Here is a 20,162-nt window from a genome sequence, read left to right as displayed (position 1 = left end):
GGTTTTGAGGACATAAAGGATTCTTCAATCTGTCATGATTATTTTTACAATTTGAAGTGATTCTGTATGAAACTGTTTCCACAACTAGGAAAAAGGCTATATGAATTTCTAACCTGGGACTAACAGAAACATGACTTAAAGATTAACAAACTCTGGCCTTCTAGATAGCAAGGAAACATAAAAGCTGAGTTGTTTTTTTATTATTTGTTCTTTATTTGCTTGGGCAGGGGGTGAGGGTGGTGGCTCTTTTTTTTGGATGAGGATTAATTCACAGTCTGTCCAAAACTGCACCTCTATGTTAACCCTGAAGAAATGCTGTAGTGCTTCAGAAGTCTGTATTTCCAATTATCAGAAAAACTCAAGTGAAATTCCTAGATTAATGGCCTCAGCTTTACAGCTTGGAAGGCCTAGATGAGCTTACCAAAGTTACTCTTTGCTTTTTAAAACCAGATGGTGTCAGCTATGGTTTAGCAACATCATGATGTTTTCAGAATACGCAAATTTTGCACAGTAGTACACAAGAGGTTGCACAGTTTAGCTTCTAATAGAGTGTTTACAGTATGGTAGCATATTGTACGTTTCTTTTAGGGTGTGTTTACATTGGCAGGAAAGAGAAATCAAGCTTGAATATTGCACTATTTTTTTTTTTAAACCTTGATTACCCAGTATGATTCAAGCTCCTGCAAACATTAGATATTAAAAAAATTAGGGAAAAACAGGTGCAGGGGAGGAATAACAATTATAATGGCAAACCAAAGGCCAGTCCCTCAGCAAATGGATGTGGTAAAGGGTGTTGCTAGGACTGGATACTGGCAAGATTGAAATGGGAATATATTGCAAGTGGAATATGAAAATAGTAAAACCACAATCAATTAAAGCCACTTTATAACCACAGAATCACACACACACACAAAGAAAAAAAAAAAAAAAAAAAGAAAAAAAGAAAAAAAACCTAGGACAAAAGAAATTAATAAAAAAAAAAATCAAGCATAATACATACACAGAAAATTCCAGTTGTACACACAACTTTTCTGAACATCAATGAACCTAATTTATCATTTACCTTAAATTTAATGAACGTAACATTTGGAAACCTAAAACAAACATTGCACACAAACAATCAAAGAACATAACCTGACTGGCTTAGGTGAAACAAGTAGTTCTGCAAACAGCAGAACAATATACTTCACTGTTCACTGTTTCTCTACAGATCTGAGTTTTATAGTTGATTAAGACTATGACCGAAGCTTTCTCCCTGGCATGGGAATTGTCCTCTCCCTCATTTTTATGACCAAAACACACAATTAAAATGAAAACAGAAAATTAATCTAAAGTTATATGAAATTTAAAACTACCTGAAATGATGACTAGCTGCCTTTACCAACCAAAGCATATTTGCCAATTTCCAAAATACCCTGACTAAACTCCAAAAGCAGTAAAACCAGTACAGCAGGTGATCTTATTTCAGTGCGTTCATAGATTAATAAAGGCCTTCAGACTATCTCACATAATTTCAACCAAATGCCTCAGCTATATGTAATACTTTCCATGACTACTGGACCTCATCTACATAGTGTGGGCATAATGACTTGATCGTGAGTCAGCCACGCTGTAAGCATCAAGGGGTTGATAATCCTCTATCCAGTCCTAAAAATATTTGGCATGAATGATGATGCATGCATACCATTTAATGAGAGAAAGAGGGCCTGGAACTTTGCTCAAAGGACAGGGGCAGGCAGAAGATTTTGCATCAGCATGACCTGAGCAAAGTGAACCCGTTTTGAAGTGTACTGCAACAGTGCTGGTCTGTGGTAAGTTTGACAAGGATGCTCAAGGACAGAAAACTATGAACCGTAAACCACTAGTATGGAGTTTTAAAAACCATTGTCAGTCCTTCAAAGGATATTCAGCACATCAGTGTAGATGTGTGCCATGAGAAAGGGAGAAAGCTGCACAATAAAGAGCAGCTCCCTAACATGAAATTAAAGCAGCTGAATATTGAACCCAAGAAAAATGAAATGTGAATGTATCAAGCAAGTCACTCATGTCAGTTTTCAAGGCAAAGACTAGAAAGAATCTGAAAACAAACTATGAAAGAGACATGTACAGGTTCTCACATCAAATAATCTCTCAGGTGGGTCAGGCACCGGGGCTGAAGTCTTCAACTGTCTTCTAAGCACACTCAAACTTTTCCAGTGAGGTACGTCTCAGGACAGCATTGCACATAAAAGGAGTCAATTCTTTAGTATCCAGGCACTGGAAAATGGAAATTCATTCAAGAATATGTTTAAAACAGAAATAAGTATAGACCAAGCATGCCTGAAAATAAATAAGAGATCTGATAAGCAGTTGCAATGTTAGCAAGAGACCCTAAAAGGTAAAGGCAAATTACTGCCTGAACACTGAAAAGTAATGTTCTCCACTTTATAATCTCTCATCTCAATCTAGGCTAAATTATAGCTCAGCTAGTGCTCTCTGGGAATGTGAAAAACATAGGTTTAACTTCCTTCAAGCAAAAGTGGTATTTGAATTGAGGTACCTCGCTTCCTGCACAACTGCTCTAGGATTTGCATGATAACACATATTTAAAATCACCACTTCCTTTGCTTTACACTCATCTTCTTGCTTTTCAAAGAAGAATATAGTCTGAAAAGGACTAATTCAACTACTGTTTTGGGGTTTCTTTTCATTTATTTTGTATCTTCCCACCAAAGCAGGCACCTGCTAGAGCTCTGCAGGAGCAATTAACTTCTGAATCCTGATTTAGATGATAGTTTGAACTCTGCTGCTCAAAGTAGGAGCAGATTCCACCCTAGGCACAGAGACCTTTTGGGAACATCACAGAGATGTCTGCAAGGTCAGAAGAAATGAGTGCAAGCCAGGTGCTGGACTGTAGTTCTGCATCTAGGCTTACCAAAACTCCTAGACAGTTTTTTACGATCAAAATCCTTTATTGTCTTTGTTCTTTGAGTTCAATATTTTAAGATATTTTGAGAAAGGAAATTTTGCAATTATTTTTTAACTGACTTTATTAGAAATGTTTCAGTGTGTCACCAATGGTTGTTATCAAAGCTATGCATATTACTGTGGTGGGCTGATCCTGACCAGCAACTAGGTACCCACCCAACCACTTACTCACTTCCCCACAGTGGGCTGGGATAGAGAATCAGGAGGGTACAAATGAGGAAACTTGTGGGCTGAGATAAAACCAGTTCAACAGGTAAAACAAAAGCTGTGCACACAACCAAAGCAAAATAATGTATTTATTTACTACTTCATACTAGCAGTAGTGAATAGCCATCTGTTCAGCCACTTCCCAGGAAGTAGGGCTTCATCACATGGAACAGTTACTTGGGAAGACAAATGCCATCACCACAAATGTCCTCCCTTCCTCTTCCTTTCCCTGAGCCTTTATGTGTGACACGACATTATATGGTATGGAACACCCCTATGGTCAGTTTGGGTCACCTGTCCTGGCTGTGTCCCCTCCCTGCCTGTTGCCTATCTACAGCCTAATGGCTGTGTGGGAAGAGTGGGGAAAAGAGAAAATGCTGTGCAAGCACTGCTCAAAACACTTGTGTTATCAGCTGCTTTAGTCACAAATCCAAATACAGCACCATAGGGGCTGCTATGAAAATGTAAACTCCATCCTACTGGTAAACAGCCAGACCCAGTACAATTACTTACTCTGGATTTTGGACTGAGCTTCTGTACTGTTTCACCATGAAAAAAACAAAAAAAACCCAAAAAAACAAAAAACAAACCCAAACAAAAAAACCCACACCCACAAAAACCCAAACTCAAAAACATTACAGATTCCTGTTAGAGTGATTTACATGGCAGGTCCCATTCTGAAAAATATAAAAATAAATCCAGGCTTAGAATATGGTAAGTAAGAGGCTAAAACACAGAATGTACCCAGCTCTCAAATATATGATCGAATCACAGAAAAAAAAAAAAAATGCTGTTCAACATGGAACATAACTACACTAGTTCTGAAACACCTACATGAATGAAAAAGACAAAAAGGCAACTCTCCAGTTGTTCTCTCAGATGGCAGCAAATGTTTTCAGACAGGCATAAATCTCACCATTATTTTTTGTTCTGTAATCTCCCTGGAGTTTACCACTAGAACCTCAGCTGGACCTTGATTCAAAGGGAGGTTAATATATTCAGATTAAGAATGAAAATGTATGCCTGCTTTAACCAGGCATGGATGGTGCAAAGCTTTGGATTTTGATCCTATAATCACTCCCACGTTTGTACATTAGGAGTACCTGCCAGTTCCATTTACGCTATTGGAATTCTGTGCTGACTAAACCACTCTAATTGATGGGTTCATTATTAGTCATAAATACAGAAAACAAAGCAAGAGGAAAACATACACACAAACTAGATTACAGGCTGAGCATAAAGAAATCCCAGATCTTGATCCTTTAGAGAGAATCCCTATATAGGTTCTTATTAAAAGGAGGGATAGAGGGAGAAAAGAATGAGAGAGTGCATTATGATTCGGTGGCCTACAAGAGTACTTAATTGACTGGTATATTTTAAGGGACAGAATGGAGATTTTCCATTCTACAATACTGCAGATTATCACTGCAATCCTGTAAGGTTTACATTGCAAAAGGATACAGGTATGAAACACTTTTATAGGCTCTGAAAGAGCCAAGGCTGAAGTAGTAGAAGGAGCAAACTTTAACTTTTCTACATTGTTTTTATTCTGACCTTGGGGTCACCACAATTATTTTTTTTTCTAATAATAGAAAATTCAGCTATAAACAGATGGTGTTGTTTCATCTTTTTGGTCCTTCTGGGCATACCATAATGATAACACATTGAATGTTTATCTCAGCTAGTCTTTATTACATTGTTTTAGTGGTAAAGTACACTTGACTTATTGGATTCTATACTTTTCATTAAAACTTATTTTATTGTTATCTGTTTTATCTGAGTTACTAGAGGTAGAAAAGGACAGAAGCTTTTAATTAGAGAACTCTGGATAAAATAATTAACAAAGAGTAAATTGCAAGCAATAACCATATTGCTCAAAGCATCTACACTAAAATCTTTCTGCAGCTATTTGTAATGAGCTAAATACTTTCCAGAAAAGAAATAAAGAGAGTTAATTTTATTAAGTGCTTCATTTTCCATCTTGGTGACATTTTCATCTCAGTGAGTTAAATGTCCCAAAAGGCAGGAGGACCAGAGCTTTGTCTCTTCAGCTCAGGAAGCAAAACTCTAGACAGATCCACAGTGGTGATGAATAAACAGCAGATCTTTGTAAATAATGTGAGATCCCAGATCCAGACATTTTTCTGTGTCAAAGTGCAGTGGAAAATCATTGTCCCTCCTTCTGGTCCATCACCCCAGACAAAGGTAGAGCTCCCCTGGGCCAGCATTAATTTAGCAAAGTCACTGACATGAGCTCTCTAAAAGACTGAAAGGTTGAACCCAGTTCTTTCCAGGTCCCCCATGTCTTGCGTTTAATTGTGCCCTGTGTGTTTCTGGCAAGTTCCCCTTCAAAGAGGGGGATCTCTTTTGCTTTTTCTACCTGTTTATACCATGAAGGTCACCTTTTAGCAAATATAGCCTGTACATAGCTTTTCAGTCATACATAAAGAAAGGCGGAATGTAGTCCTGAGGGCAGGGCATGAAAACCTCTGCAGCAGTGAGTAACAGTTTGAAATGTGTCTCTCCTGCTCTTATTCACATGAGTGTGTGTGTCAGCTCCCTTGTGTGTGAGCAGCAGCTCATGCACCAGAACAGGGACATGGCTCCTTCCTCCTGCAGTCACCACAACAGTGTAGGAAAGGACGTGGTCTGCTTTGTTTCTGTATGCTCTGCATGCTTCTAGGTGCTTTTCCTTATTTCCATCCCTTTATGAATATTCATACACTAGCCCCAGGTAAAAAACAGAGGGTGTATTTATTCCTTTATAATATTTTTGTCAGCAACTACTCTTTTAGCAGTTGTCAAAAAGCAAACTTCAGAAGAAAGATCCCCTAGACTTTGGATAATACATATTTGACTGTTCTCTTATTCACACACAGTAGAAAATGTGCTACTGGACGTTATCCTTAATCAGAATTCACAGAGTTATAACTCAGAGGGAAATATTCTGGTTGAGATTACGTAAAAGCATATGAAGAACTACAGTAGAAGAGAACTCATGGCCTTATCTGTGCATACACACATTGGGCTTTTTTTTTTCTTTTATCTCAAGCATATAGGTTAGACATTTTTATTTCCTTTATCCTTTATAAAGTTCTTCTACTCACATACAGGAAAGCAATCACTCTAAATGGCAGGTCATATATTAGAAAGTACTTTAGAAACCGTGCCATGCACTCTGCCAGTAAAAGCTTTATAAATATTTCTGTTTTTCTTATATTCATTGTAATGCAAAGGGGAGAAAAACAGAGGACACAGCTCCATGGATTTCTAATAGTTTTGTAAACAAACTGTTGCTAAGTGCTTTTTCAGATGTTTAATATGTTAATTGCTTTGGAGACAGGGCTTTCAGCTTCCCACTTGTACACTATTCTTCTAGGTGAGATCAGGGAAACTGTTGTTTCGATCCTCAAATTCCATCTCCAACCTCATTTTGTTCAGCCTGGAAATATAGTTAATATGACCCTCCCACCATCAAGGATCCTGTAAGGTAGGTAGGGTATGTTCTCTTTGCCAGTCTTTCAGCTTACATGTGAATTTTTTCCCCACTGCCAATCAATCATATCTCACTTAGATGTGTAATTTCATAATAAAGATTCCAGAAGTAAATGAATAAATTTTTTCAATATTTCCAAATCCTTTAATCTGATTAGCAGTTTAACCATATGTTCTTATTATTTTGCATTTTCTCCCTGTGCCGGAGATTTACAAGACAGATTTAAAACTCTGACCTGCTCATCTGTGTACTTCTAATATACAATTAATATTAACAATGCAGGGAACAAATTTCTATCCCAAATTATCTACATCTTATGATAATTAATTTCTGGTGTTATACAGCTACCAATGGTGATAATATTCTTAGCTGCAAATACCACATCTGAAATCTTATGTTCATGTCACAAAGTAGAATGACAGGAACTCATATCAGTGAGATCCTGAAAGAAGATCAAAAGACTTTGAAGCTTTAAAAAACCCCAGGGTTTATGATAATATGAACTAGAAGAGTTAACTTCTTAAGCAGAGAAACTTCAAAGTTATTAGGAAAGACTGAACAGATGCAAAAGGTGGCTATACTGCCCCTTTTGTCACTGTTGTTGAAGACATTGGTCCTACTCTACATTTTAGCATCTTTAATATTTCCTGAGCTGTAGCAAGCTCTGCTTCATCCCCCCAGGCCTCAGGCCATTCCTGCCATCAGGACCTCCTGGCACTCTCAGGCTCTGCACTTGACCTGCAGGTCTCTCTGCTGAGACTTTCACAGTCTCTCTCTCTGCTCCCCAAGAAACAAGCAACCTCTCCTTCCACACAGGTCCTCCAGCCTCCTCCACTCCAAATAAAATAGGTGAATAACAACAAAATCAAACATAGTGGGTGCCACAAGGAGGAAGTTACAGGTCACCGGTGTGTGGCTCCAGGCAAAACCACGTTACTGAACTATGAAGCAACAAGGCAGTATCTGCCCAGGTTCTCCCTGTGGGACTGGGGGCTCTTGCAGAGCAGCAGGTGATGACTCCATGCTCTGCACCTTTTGCCGCTGCACACACGTACAACAGACAGCATTTTACTGGAGGGCCACACACTGCTTCCCTTGGGCCACATCGTCATTGCAAAAGGCACCTGAGCTGCTCCCTCCTCCATTGCCATGTGCGCATCTGAATAAATGCACTTTTTCTGTGTGTACAAACTCACACCTCAGATAATGCACAGCTCTTACATTAAAAGTAATAATACATATAGTAATTTAAACTTACCTTGGTTACATTTTCACAGGCTTCATCCGCAACAGTGCTGCACTCCAGGCATCTCAACTAAGTGTGTAAAGCTTTCTTTTTTCCAGAGGTTTCAGAAATGCAACCTTTACAAAATCTCCTTTAGTACAGCAAAGCAGCTGCGTGGCAGAGGAAGCTAATGAGCAGGTCACCTCTCCAGATGTCTGCAAAGGTGCAAGACTTCTAGGGCGTTTCATTTGAGGGTCTGCAATGGAGCAGCAGAAACATGTGTGACAAAGTGACAACCCTGGGGGACGCTGGAGACAAAGGACAAGCAAACAGGCTGAATTGTGGGGACAGAACAAGGACAACTTCATCAAAGTCCCAAGAAAAAAGGCTTCCTTTGCACCTTTATTACTTCAGAAATATTGGTTTGCATCCACCATGCAAACTTTTAATTTACTGTGAAAGAACCGACTTAATCCCATGAGCATTCATATGGCTGCACAACTGACCACAGCTCAGTACAAAAATCAGACCTCAGTGCACATGATTGGAGGGCTTCACCTTCAGGGTCTCAAGACAACCTTGATTTCTCTACAGCAAACTACTGCCCAGCTCTAAAAGGCCTCAGTATTAGTGCAGAACTATTTTTTTACAGTTTGTTATATTTTATATGGATAAGTGAATAGAAAGAGCTATCCATTCTTTTTATTACTTCAGTACAACCTGGAATATTTATCTTAGGAGTAAGCAAATCTGCTCTCATTCAGCCTTACCTTATCAAAAAGAGTTAAGATAGTAATCAGCAGTCATTAACTCATTTTACTGTTAAAAATCCAATCTGTTCAACAAGGATTGAACTATAAGAATTAATTTGATAATCTATGATCCTTCTTTTCCCTCCCTGGAAGTATTAATATCATTATTATGGAGATTATATTCACCATTTGCTGGGGTCAGCATTTTACTACAAAAATATTAATTTCTCATGTATGAAAGAAAGGTGATTGTATCTGACAATGTGGTAAGATTCAAGGCTGAGGATTCCTGTATGTCATACTCTTGGCATATTTTGTGATTGGAGAGTAGGGTCATCTATCAAAGGATAACATCCAGAACCATAACTGCCAACCAAATAAACCTCAGGCATTTATATACAACCATCAATACTGTCTCTGTGGCACTGTTGATACCTGAACACCATTTTCTTAAATTAAAAAAAAAAAAAACCCAAAAAAAACCAAACCACCAAACCAAACCCAAAATAAAACAAAAGCCAGGAAGAGTGCCAAGTGTTATAAACCAGACCTCTGACACACTTAGCTGCTCCAGAATAGAGTTTGAGACCCTCCCAAGAAAGCTTACCTACTGGCCTGTCTTGATTAAGGCTGGATTCTTGAAACAATACAGAGCAAAAGGCCAAAAGAGCTCACGCAGTTCCTGCTGATATTTGCAATGTCCATGTGCTGGTGTGCTAATGCTCTCAATACCACTTTGCTAATATTCTCGGATGGGAATAGATAGGAATGTATGAGCAGTTTATGAAGAGGTGTTGCTGAGGAGCAGCCACTTTATCTAGCTTGCACTGCTTACATGAAGGCCTAAATTCTATACCCAAATACAGATGAAGTTGTCGCCAGCATCACAATATTTCAAAAAAGCAGCAGCACATGTGCACAAGCCAGTGAGACCACTTAGGTTGGGGCAACGATAATGGAGGCCGGGTCACAGCTCCCAAAGCTTTTCTTTACCTCACTGGCCACACGTGCAGTTTTCACAGGGCACGCCAAGCAGATTTTTCCCTCTCCCTATAGATTACTAAGTAACTGGAAGGAATAGTTAGACCTGGTTAGAAAGGATTTCCTATCTCCCAAATCTAATCTTTTTTGGTGTTGAGGGTTTTTTTGCTTGTTTTTTTTAAGAGAATTTTTAAAGTAATGTTTTATCCTGCAATGTGTAGGGGACATAGCTAGACATGGTAAGTAACTTGTTCTCTACAAGAAAGTATTAAACATAAACTGAATTTCCTGCAGGTAAACCTTTAGCAGAAGGGCACTTAAAGCACACAGGAGAAAAGAAACAATCTGCTTCTTAATAAGCTAAATTTAAAAGAACTGGTAATCCAACCAAATCTTGGAGTAGCATGGTTGCTTATCACAGGAAAGTTTCCTGTGCAAGCAGGTATTTTCAAGGGTTATTACTCATAATTGGTTGAAAGGAATAGAATATTCTACCCTAGAAATACTTTTTTCCTATGTATATAACTCAATGTCTTACTCACAGTAGTGATGGTTGAGTAGCAAAGCTGGAGAGAACAAACAAAGCAAGCAGAACTAGGAAAGCTCTTTCCACCACACTGTACTCCTGCCTGTCAGCTTTTGACACCAAAGGCCTTTCTGTCTTTAACTGTTCAGAGAGGTGTAGAAGAATGAAGCTGGGTTAATTAGCATTGATAGTATACAGCTGTGGGTTGGCTTCAGGGGCGGCGGGTTGGCTGATGTAGATAAGGTGCAGCTGCGGCTGGTTTTGTTAAGGGGTTGAGAGCCGGAGAAGAGAGAGCAGCCAAGGAAGAAACAGAGAAAGTAAGAAGTGAGAGAACACACACCCTAGATGAGGTGAGATGAGAAGGCAGCAGAGGGACTAGCATGAGGAGTACGCTGGTATGAGATGGTAAAAGACTTTGTTGCAGCTTGATAGTCTGGAGAGTGCTGTGACAGAGAGGGACCAACAAATCACCTAGAGGTAAGCTAAATACAAAAATATTTTGTAATTCTTGGGAACCATTCTCAAGTTATTAAATAACCTCAGCATTTTTATCAGAGCAAATACTCAGAGACAGTAGTTTACTATTTTGACTGTCATCTAAACAGGTATAGTAGCCTCCATGGCAAAACTAACAGATATGCAGAGGGCTTTCTGCTTTGGAGGTGCACTTTGTCATTTGGCTCTACCTGTTCTGCCTGGGAAGAATTTACATTAGTACCTGGCTGATCCAGACAGCTCTTAAGTAAAATACAGGCATCAGAAGTCCCAAACTTTGAGGAAGACTTAAGCAAGGTTCAGACTTGTCCTCTCTGCTTCCTAGGACCAACCTGACTCCAGTCTTTGTTCAAAATACTATGTAACTTGTGTAGTGCTCTGCTTCAAAGGCAGATGTAAGCTCTGTACCCAAAATCCAACTCTACTCTCTCAAAAGTGATTTAATGAAGAGCTTTAATAGGACCAACCTAGAGTGCACTAGAGACACTAAAGTGCTTGTTAATTCTCCATTCCTCCACAGAAAGCCCCCCATTTTTGACCAATGAACTGTCTGCAAATTTCCCCCAAAGCTTTGGGTACTGCAAGGGGCACTCCTCTGTGCTATGGGACTGTGAACAATTTGCCAAGTGGCTGTTCCTATTTCCTGACTGAATAAATTTCTCATTAATTTTTCCCAATGTTCAAGTATACCTGAACAGCAAAACAGAAAGAATGTCAAGTGATGTCAGGAGTTTTGTTTGAAAAACTGCTTACCACTCTTTTTTTTTTTTTTTTTTTTTATTTTTTGCAATAGCTGTTGATTGACTTTTAATCAAAAAAGGACTAGTTAGCGTATTTCTAAAGCAAATCTCACTGAATTTCTTCTTATCCAAAAATGAGCTATTTTCTGCAATTCTAAGAATCGTTCCTGCTTACATAAATAGCTCACAAAATTCTTTTAAGCTATAGTATGTCTTTAAAGAAATAAAAGGCCTACATAAACTGTTAATTTTTATGTTTCATCAAGAGTTACAACAGACATCAAAGTTAAAAGTACTTTATGTTATCCCTAGAGTTTTAATGGGACAAATTAATTTTTATATAATTAAATTTAATACTGCAAAATGAAGCTTGTCAATCCACGTTACCATACTGGATTTTTTAATAGTAATTCTCCAAATAAACATACCACACCATAAAAAAAAAAAAAAAATAAAAAAAATTCTTACAGCTGTAATGGTGATAATAGCTTATATTTTAGAGCATATCTTCAAAGAGGCTAGTAAAATTTGGCAGCTTCTCCAATCTGAAATGACACAGCTTTTATGTTTTTTATTGATTTAAGGCTTAAATACAATAAAATGAAGGAAGTGAACTAAAAATTAATATAAGTTAATGAAAACAGGGGCCAACACATTAGTAAAGACTAAATCTAAAAGGCAGGTTGGACTTATTAGATATGATGGTGTTAAGAGTTACATTATTAGGGAAGTAAAAGGTATAAAGCTGCTACATAAATCCTGTCAGAGGGGACAGATGTTCTAAAAAAATCCCTAAGTTTTATCTCACAGATAAAAACAATTTTTACCAGTGAATTATGGTCTTGGAGCTATGCTCTCAGCATTTGGAATTTGGAAATTCATGAGCTAAAGAGTTCTTGTCCTATGGAAAACCTGCTTCATCATTACATTTCAGGTTTCCATTCTCCATACTACTGCAGTGCATTCTCACAAAAACTTCTGGACAGATCTCGTATCTTGTGAGTAACCCAGGTAAAGAGATTTTCTCTAGGCAGATCAGGCATATACCTTCACCTCTGGGGATACAGAAAGCTGGGGTTGCAGTGATCAATGTGTCCTACAACCACAAAACAAAATAAATTCCAAATAAATTGACAAAAAACACTTGTTTCTTTCTGATTTCACTATTTCATTTGAACTGAGCACGGTATTAATTTCATAAGAAGTTTAAAGATTACACGTTTAGTCTAAGCTAATTGTCTAGGCTCTTTCTGTAGACAGTGGGAGAAAGAGGCACACACACCCCAGTGTAAGTGTAGTTACCCTACTCTGCGTAAATGTCTAGTATCGGCAGTGTAGGTATAACGGAGATTTCCCGTTTACCATAGCAGTAAATAAACTAGATTAGACATTAAACTTATTAGATAGATAAAGTGTGATGAATCCTACTGTGAAGTGGTTGCAGTGTCACAGAACTTATGAGAACCTTGATTCAAACCACTGAAAGGGCACTGGTAAGCTCCATGTGCTGAGCAATGCAAAAATAACCCACAGCCACTGCAGAAGGTGCATTGATATAGTTACACAGTGTTACCGTTCTTGGAAAGTGGGTAAGCTAAGAGAACATTGTTGAAATGTCTTCTACAACAGTGGACTGAAAGTCACTGGCACAATCCTGCAGTTCAGTGTCCCTCCTCCAGTGCTCTCACCACTGAAAGCACACCTAACAACTGCTACTTATCACTTCCTCCCCCCCCCCACCCACCCCCCCCCCCCCACCCCCCCAATTTAATCAGAAAATAGTAGGAATACCTTCATCTCTAGCCCATCTTAAACTATACAGATAACGGGTAAACGGGTACCACATCTGTTTTTCTGGAATAATTTCCTGTGAAGTCATTTAAAGTGAAACCTTGAAAAATTCAACTCTGAGCAAGAGGTGGTCTTTCCAATCAAGAAGCTAAAAGGAACAAGGGGAAACGTACAGCAGACTGCAGTCTGCTAATGAAATAATTTGGCTTTCTTCATTTTTAAACTATCTAGTGCTGTTATAATATTATGCTCTGAACAAGTTTTAAATATCAATTAATTTGTCACTGGAAAGTAATGTGGCTGTCCTGTTACTGTTGCTCTTGTTCCTGATAATAACCACTATTTATTTGTAAGCTCTTATGCTATTTCAAGAAGAGGTTTAATTTATTGCCTGAGTCTGTTCAACAGAAAAGCTCTTCTTTCTTCATTTTTTTTTTTCCCCTTTTTAGAGAATGACTTTCAAATAACACTATTACAATTGCAAATGAATTCCAACTTACTGGACCTTTAAAGAATTCATAAATCTGAATGTGCATCAGTCAGGTTTAACTTGAATCTACACACTGAAGAGAGCTTTGTTACATGATTTTAGGGTACATCAGGACTTTTCTACTGTACTGATACTTGGCAATGAACTGTATTCCTAGTGGATGTTTTTTGCAGCCCCCTACCTTTTTTTTCTTTTGTTCTAACATAGAATTAGCAGCTATAAACAACTCCAGTATGCCCCACAGAGAACTGGCTGGCAATTAAACCAGCAGGGACTTAATTACAACAATGCTAAACTGTGCTCCCTACTTCATACATTAAAAAAAGTTATATGGTTATGCTTATGTAGTCAGTTGTGTATCAAACTGATTATGAACATACAAAATGCACCAGTTTTGGATTAAAACCTTCTCTTTGACTGCTTGAACCATAAACTAGGATATTATTGGCCTACAGTGAACAATTTCCCATAGCTGAAGTTCCTGAAATATTTCATAAATGTTTTATTATTAAAAGAGAGCTTTGTATTGGGGGTGTGTGTGTGTGTGTGTGAATAATGAGGGATATTACATGAATGCCTGTAAGCATCCATGTGTTGGTGTGGTGCTGACAGAGAAAGAAAAAAAAACCCTGACTGCATTAGTTCAGAGACTATTTTTCTCTCTCTCATAGTAAACACACATCTATTGTGAATTCCAAACCCATCTGATTAAAAGCTGAGACCTTTCATAGCTGTTGCTAAACCAATGTCCTAAGCTACAGCAGCAGATTTTCCTAGTGAAGAAATCAGCATATAAGGTAATTTCTGGAAAGCGGCATGGGAAAGGTGAGCATTGAGTAAGAGAGATTACAAGGAGCTGGAATGAGCAAGATATTTTATTATTATAATTTTATTTTATTGTAATATTTCTATCCAGTCAATAGGACTAGAAACAGCTCTCAAAATGGAGATGTTTTTAAATTTAATTTAAAACTCAGAGAAGATACTGTGGTAAATGTTGCTCTGTGTGTTCTTAGCAATTTATGATGATAGAACTTAACTTGGCCTCTAGTGGAAGCTGCAGCACAGGACATAAAGCCTATTTAGTATAACTAATGTATTAGCTATATAATTATTCCAATAATTGAAATGTAATTAAGTTCATTTTCATTGCTACTGATATATTTGGTTGGGAAACAAAGATGTAAAGAATTGTACCTTTGAGCAAGTCTGGCATAAACCAGCTGAATTGTATGTCACACTCTGTAAGAGGACTGTTTTGTGTAGAAAACAAACACTGCGTGAAGCAGGTGTCTGTCAAGGTACTGAACAGTTCTCTTACCATGTGATACTGTTTTCCAGAATTCCCCAGAAAGCAGTAAGTGCCCCCTAAGTCTCCCTGTTATTTTACATGCATTCTTCACAGAGGCATGCTACTTTCGAAAAGATTTGAGTAAACCACTTAACCCTTCAGGGTTCATTTGAAAATTGGATGGCATGCTGCATTTTAAAGTCGGTGCCAAGCACTGTCGGCCACTTCTGCACAGTTTTTGGTGGCCCCCTCTCCCCTGGGGGCTGACAGGAGCTATTACTGGAAAGTCACTCAGAAGGCTTGAATGTGATACCAAAGCACCTGCACACAGCTGTTAATAGCCCCATCTTCTTCCTTAGATGTTGTGCTTGTGGGTACAAATTGGGACATTTAATCTATGTCGAAAGTTATAGCCAATTACAAAGTATAGGAAATCAACAGAAATGATCTTTTTAAGAGGGGTCTATTTATGCCAACTAATTTTGCCAGAATATCTTCACCAAAAAATCATTTTATTCTCATGTCCCATTGGCCAATTGTCAGGACACATTTTTCAGCTGAATTACTTTCACGTAAGACACAAACCAAATTGACAAACATCCTACCTGTCTACATTGTTGTTCAGGTTCACTGACTCTACCAGATAGGATGAAGATAGGGACTTCTTGCCAGGTTGCTTTTTTTATTACTGCTGCCAAATGATTCTACATCATAGATCACACTGAAATAGCATAGCTACATCAAAGATCATGCTGAAATCTCAGTAGAGTACATAGGCTATAGCTGAAACCTTTTTGCCTAAAAGTATAAGGAGTTAATGCTGAGGTCCTGAAGGAGTTATCGTTTGGATCATGATTTTATCTTATTTTAATGGGCTGGTTAACTCTAGTTGAGAACCTGCTGATTGCTCTCAATATTTTACTCTCTCATCCTGTTTTTTAATAGAAACTTTTTGTGCATGTCAGTCTTTGTAATTCTTGTCTTTTGAATTGTTTAAGAGTTTTGAATCCCATTAAGAAGGCTTCTAAGCTCTTCTAAAATATCAGCAGGGCAAGTACTATCTATCATTTCTCTATGTACTTTGTGAATGGAGGGGGAGGGAATGTCAGTGTCTCTGGGATGTAGTTGAAATGCAAAGAAAAGCAAATGGTTTGTAAAGCTCAGGTGAGTCTGCAAGTGGTGTATAGCCACGTGTATAGATCTGGGACAAGGTCAATTTTCATTTTCATTTTGGTTTCAGATCATTTGCACTGGGGAGGATATAATTTACTCTGCTGTAGATCTATAATTTTCCTCTTCATTTCTTCTCCCATTCTTGACTCACTTTCCTAGCAACTTTTGACAATTTCTTTCCCGGAGGTGACAGTGTAGATCTGTAGCTGTTGCAAATACTTGGTAGTAATTTATTTCAGCCTAGCATCTAGTCCAATACAGTGTAATCAATAGAATTTCATATATTCTACTACCAATTTGTTAGTGGTGCAATTCAGTTACACATTGTTTCCATTTTGTTTCAGTTTTAAACCCCAGGATTTTAGTTTGTTGTTTTTGTTGGGGGGGTGGTGGAGGTGGTATTTTGTTGTTGGTTTTTCTTTTCAATTCAAATCTATTTAATGATATTATTTTATTAGGGACCTGATGGTTAATTTTACCCTGTTCCACTGAATGGGAGACTGCATGCTATGTGCTGCCTTCACAGTGAGAGGGACAGAGGGAAACGCCATTTTGTTCAGAATTCCTCGCTAGGCTATCAACATAAAACATGTACAGGTCCTTTGAGACTTTCAGTCAAAATCTACTCTGTGTCCAGATCTACAGGAAGATTGGTCCTCTGAGAAATCCCATCCCAAACAAAGGAGTATTCTAGATCTATACTAATGCATATTCAAGCAAATATTTTTCTTGACTTCCAATTTTATGTAACTTATTTCCTGACACTTTGCAGTAGGTGAATTTGATGGCTTTTCTAATTAAAAAAAAAAAACAAACCCACAAACATTTGAGTAATTGTAAATTCTGAATGATTTTATTCTTTTTAAAATGTTTCTCTAAGAATTTTGCTTCTACAGCCTCATACAAAATTTTATTTACTTATGTCTGAGCTTGATCAGCTATGTAAAAGAAACCTTTGTGGGGTTTTAGCCATCTTAATTTTGGTAGCCCAATGTAGCAATTTAGTGGAATTGGTACAAAAACCTGAAGCAAACAGGAAACCAGGCTATTTGTTACCATACTGCATGGTCCATTCTTCTTTATTTGTACTTCATTTTTTTTTTTGTCACCAAATGAAAAGGAAATAATTCCTGTAAATGGATTTTGCAAATAGTCCTACAACTTGGGTATGCATATAAACCACCTAAAAAAAACCTGTAGCAGACACTCACTTTTATACATGTTATCTTGCCTATGTCTACTAAAAGAACCATAGTGACTGCTTAAGCAATAGGAGACAATGGGCAAGTTGTTCTTTATTCTGAAGCTTCTTCATGTCTTTATAACTTCTAAAATATTCCCTAGGGTATGAAACTCTTCCTTTTTTTTTTTTTTTTTTTTTTGTGGTGATCTGATGGATTCTAGTAAATCTTTCCACTTTTCTCTAAGGTTTTAAGTTTAAGGTAGATGGTATCTACAGTTTTATAATACAATAACAGTTTTTAATCCAAGAAATGGAGCAGTAGTCCATCTTAGCTTAAAACAGACTGACAATATTTCAACTAAGTAAGAACAAGTTTAGTTTTCACACTTGCTTTGGAAGAACCTCTTTAATCTTATTCTAATGCAACTCTGACACTCAAATTATAGCTAACAAAAGCAATAATCAACAATAACTGTTTTTTATTATAGCATCATTCAAAGGTTTTGAATGGGGAAAAAAAGTTGAAAAAAACAGGTTTCCAGGATTAGCATACAATGGGGTTTTTTTAGACTAAACAGAGTTTGAGTGTTAGCACAATAACATAATGACTTTTCATCTGAAGACAAAATCTTTTCACAAAGGAAAGATAGATGCAGAAAAGCCTGAATAGTTGTTTCCAAAAAGTGTTCTTTTCTGGTACTGGAATTATTGTAAACATTTTGGTGACAAATTAGAGTTTGTAGTCTGCAATATTGAGAACATGCTAAGAGTCAATAAACCCAAGAGGAGTGAAATTCATGAGGAACAACAAGAAGAAAATTATTTTGTTTTCTCATGCTTGTTTAGCAGCACAAAGAAGAGTTCAGAAATGAAAACTGGTATTTGGAGAAGTGTTAAGCAGACTGTTGGAACTTGGAGGTTCACTGGGAGCTCCGGATAGCTGCTGTGTTAATCGTCAAAGTGAAGAGAAGTAATCTGAGAAATTTCACCTGTATTGTGGGGGGTGGGGGGTGGGTTGTTTTATTATCTTGCTTTTGTCTCCCAGCCTCAAGTATCTGACTGTGAAACACCCCCAACTCTGCTTCACCAATACCCATGCTGAAGGATCTCAGGAAAATGGATTTTTACATTAAAGAAAGCAAAAAGGAACAGAGATTTCCAAACCCTCCTTCCCCAAACTTTCACCTCAAGGCACTCTTCATGGCCTCAACTTTCAAAGGTGCAGTGTCTCCACTCCCTTCGCTTGAGGGTCACCAAAGTTCCCATAATCTTATGAGCAAAAAAAATTCGTGTATTACTATGTCTGCCACCTCCTTCAGGTTCACAAAAGTGAGATATAGCAGTGATACCAAGAAATTACACTGCTTGGGTCTGCATATGAGGTAAAACTGGTTTATTTTCAATTGCATATGTTTGTGCCATATCTGTCGCCTTTTACATCTCTAAAAACTCTCAGCCTAGCAGGCAGCTCTTCACATACTCCTCCAAAGCCTGCCTTTTTCACTGCTGCTATCTGACACAAACAAGCTTTGAGTGAAATATGTTGGAGGTGTGTTTCTATAAACTAGGTATGACATATGTTCCTGTCAGAAAGATACCACCAGTATAAGCAGATCATTTATTCTCCTGCATTCACATAAAATTAGCTACTCTGTCCTAAATATATAATTCTCCCATCAGGCAAGGCATTGACTTCAATCACATACACCTCAAATATTTTTGAACTTTCCACTCACTATTCCTCCCTTTCTTTGCAAAGGTGCCTAATCTGCATGGAAGGTATACAGCAGAAAATAATAATTTATTGATAAAAATAAAAACAATATAATTATGCTTCTGTGATACCAGCAACAAGAGAATTAACGAGACAGGGGAGGAAGCTGGTCAGTTTTCATGCTGGGGACTCCAAAGACTGACACCTGAGCTGACCACTGCAAGAATAAGAATGAGCAAAAAGATTCATTTGTAAAGTATAGATGCCAGTGAAAAGGCTTAAAGGTTACAGTACTATCAGGGGAGGGACACATGCAAGGAGATTAAACAACTTTTCTGAAATGTATCTTTTTCTCTTAAATTCTCACAGAATAATACTACTTTTACTCTTGCCATAGCAAATTATTTACATTCAATTTTACAAAATCTATAACTCAAGCTAAGTCAAAAGCTGAACATTTGTATTTAATTGTTCCTTCCTCCTCTTATTCCTGTCAGAACCCCTGTGCTTTGAATAAAATGAAGACAAGATGCAATTCATATTTTTTTTTTATTATTTTTTTTTTCCTCTGCAAAGCCATACCTGGACTGATAGGGCTTAACAAAGTACAAACTTAGCCTCCTACACTGAACTGCAGCAATTTCACTTCACTTAAAATGGACACAGTGAAAATGCTTCATAGCTCAGTTATTTGCAAGCACCTGGACTGCAATGAGCCTTTACATCAGATGTTAATTAAGACTGTGTGTGATGGAATAGACGCTCTGTTGCTAAAGGATCAGGACACTACGCTGCAGCCATTTCACAAGCATAAACAACATGAACAAGCAGCAGCACACCACCACGTGAATTCCTCCCAGCTGCCGGGGTTTTGGTCAGACTAGCCCATCACAAAGTGCTGGCAAAGGCTTCTCCCAAGGGGGCACTTGAGGCCGTTGTTGAACTTGAAGAGAAAAAAAGAGCTGGGCATGGTCTGCGGTTGGTAGCAAGGATAAATAAGGAACTCGGAATGTACCTTTTTGACAAAATCCTCACAGCAGAAGCTGAAGGCTGACTTAAGTCTTATTAGTGGGTTCAATTTATTTTAAGCATTCTTATAAACTTCCATGAATATTGAATGGTAACAAATAT

This window comes from Falco peregrinus, chromosome 3, assembly GCF_023634155.1.
Source record: "Falco peregrinus isolate bFalPer1 chromosome 3, bFalPer1.pri, whole genome shotgun sequence".
Classification (NCBI taxonomy): domain Eukaryota; kingdom Metazoa; phylum Chordata; class Aves; order Falconiformes; family Falconidae; genus Falco; species Falco peregrinus.
This window is presented reverse-complemented; position numbering follows the sequence as displayed.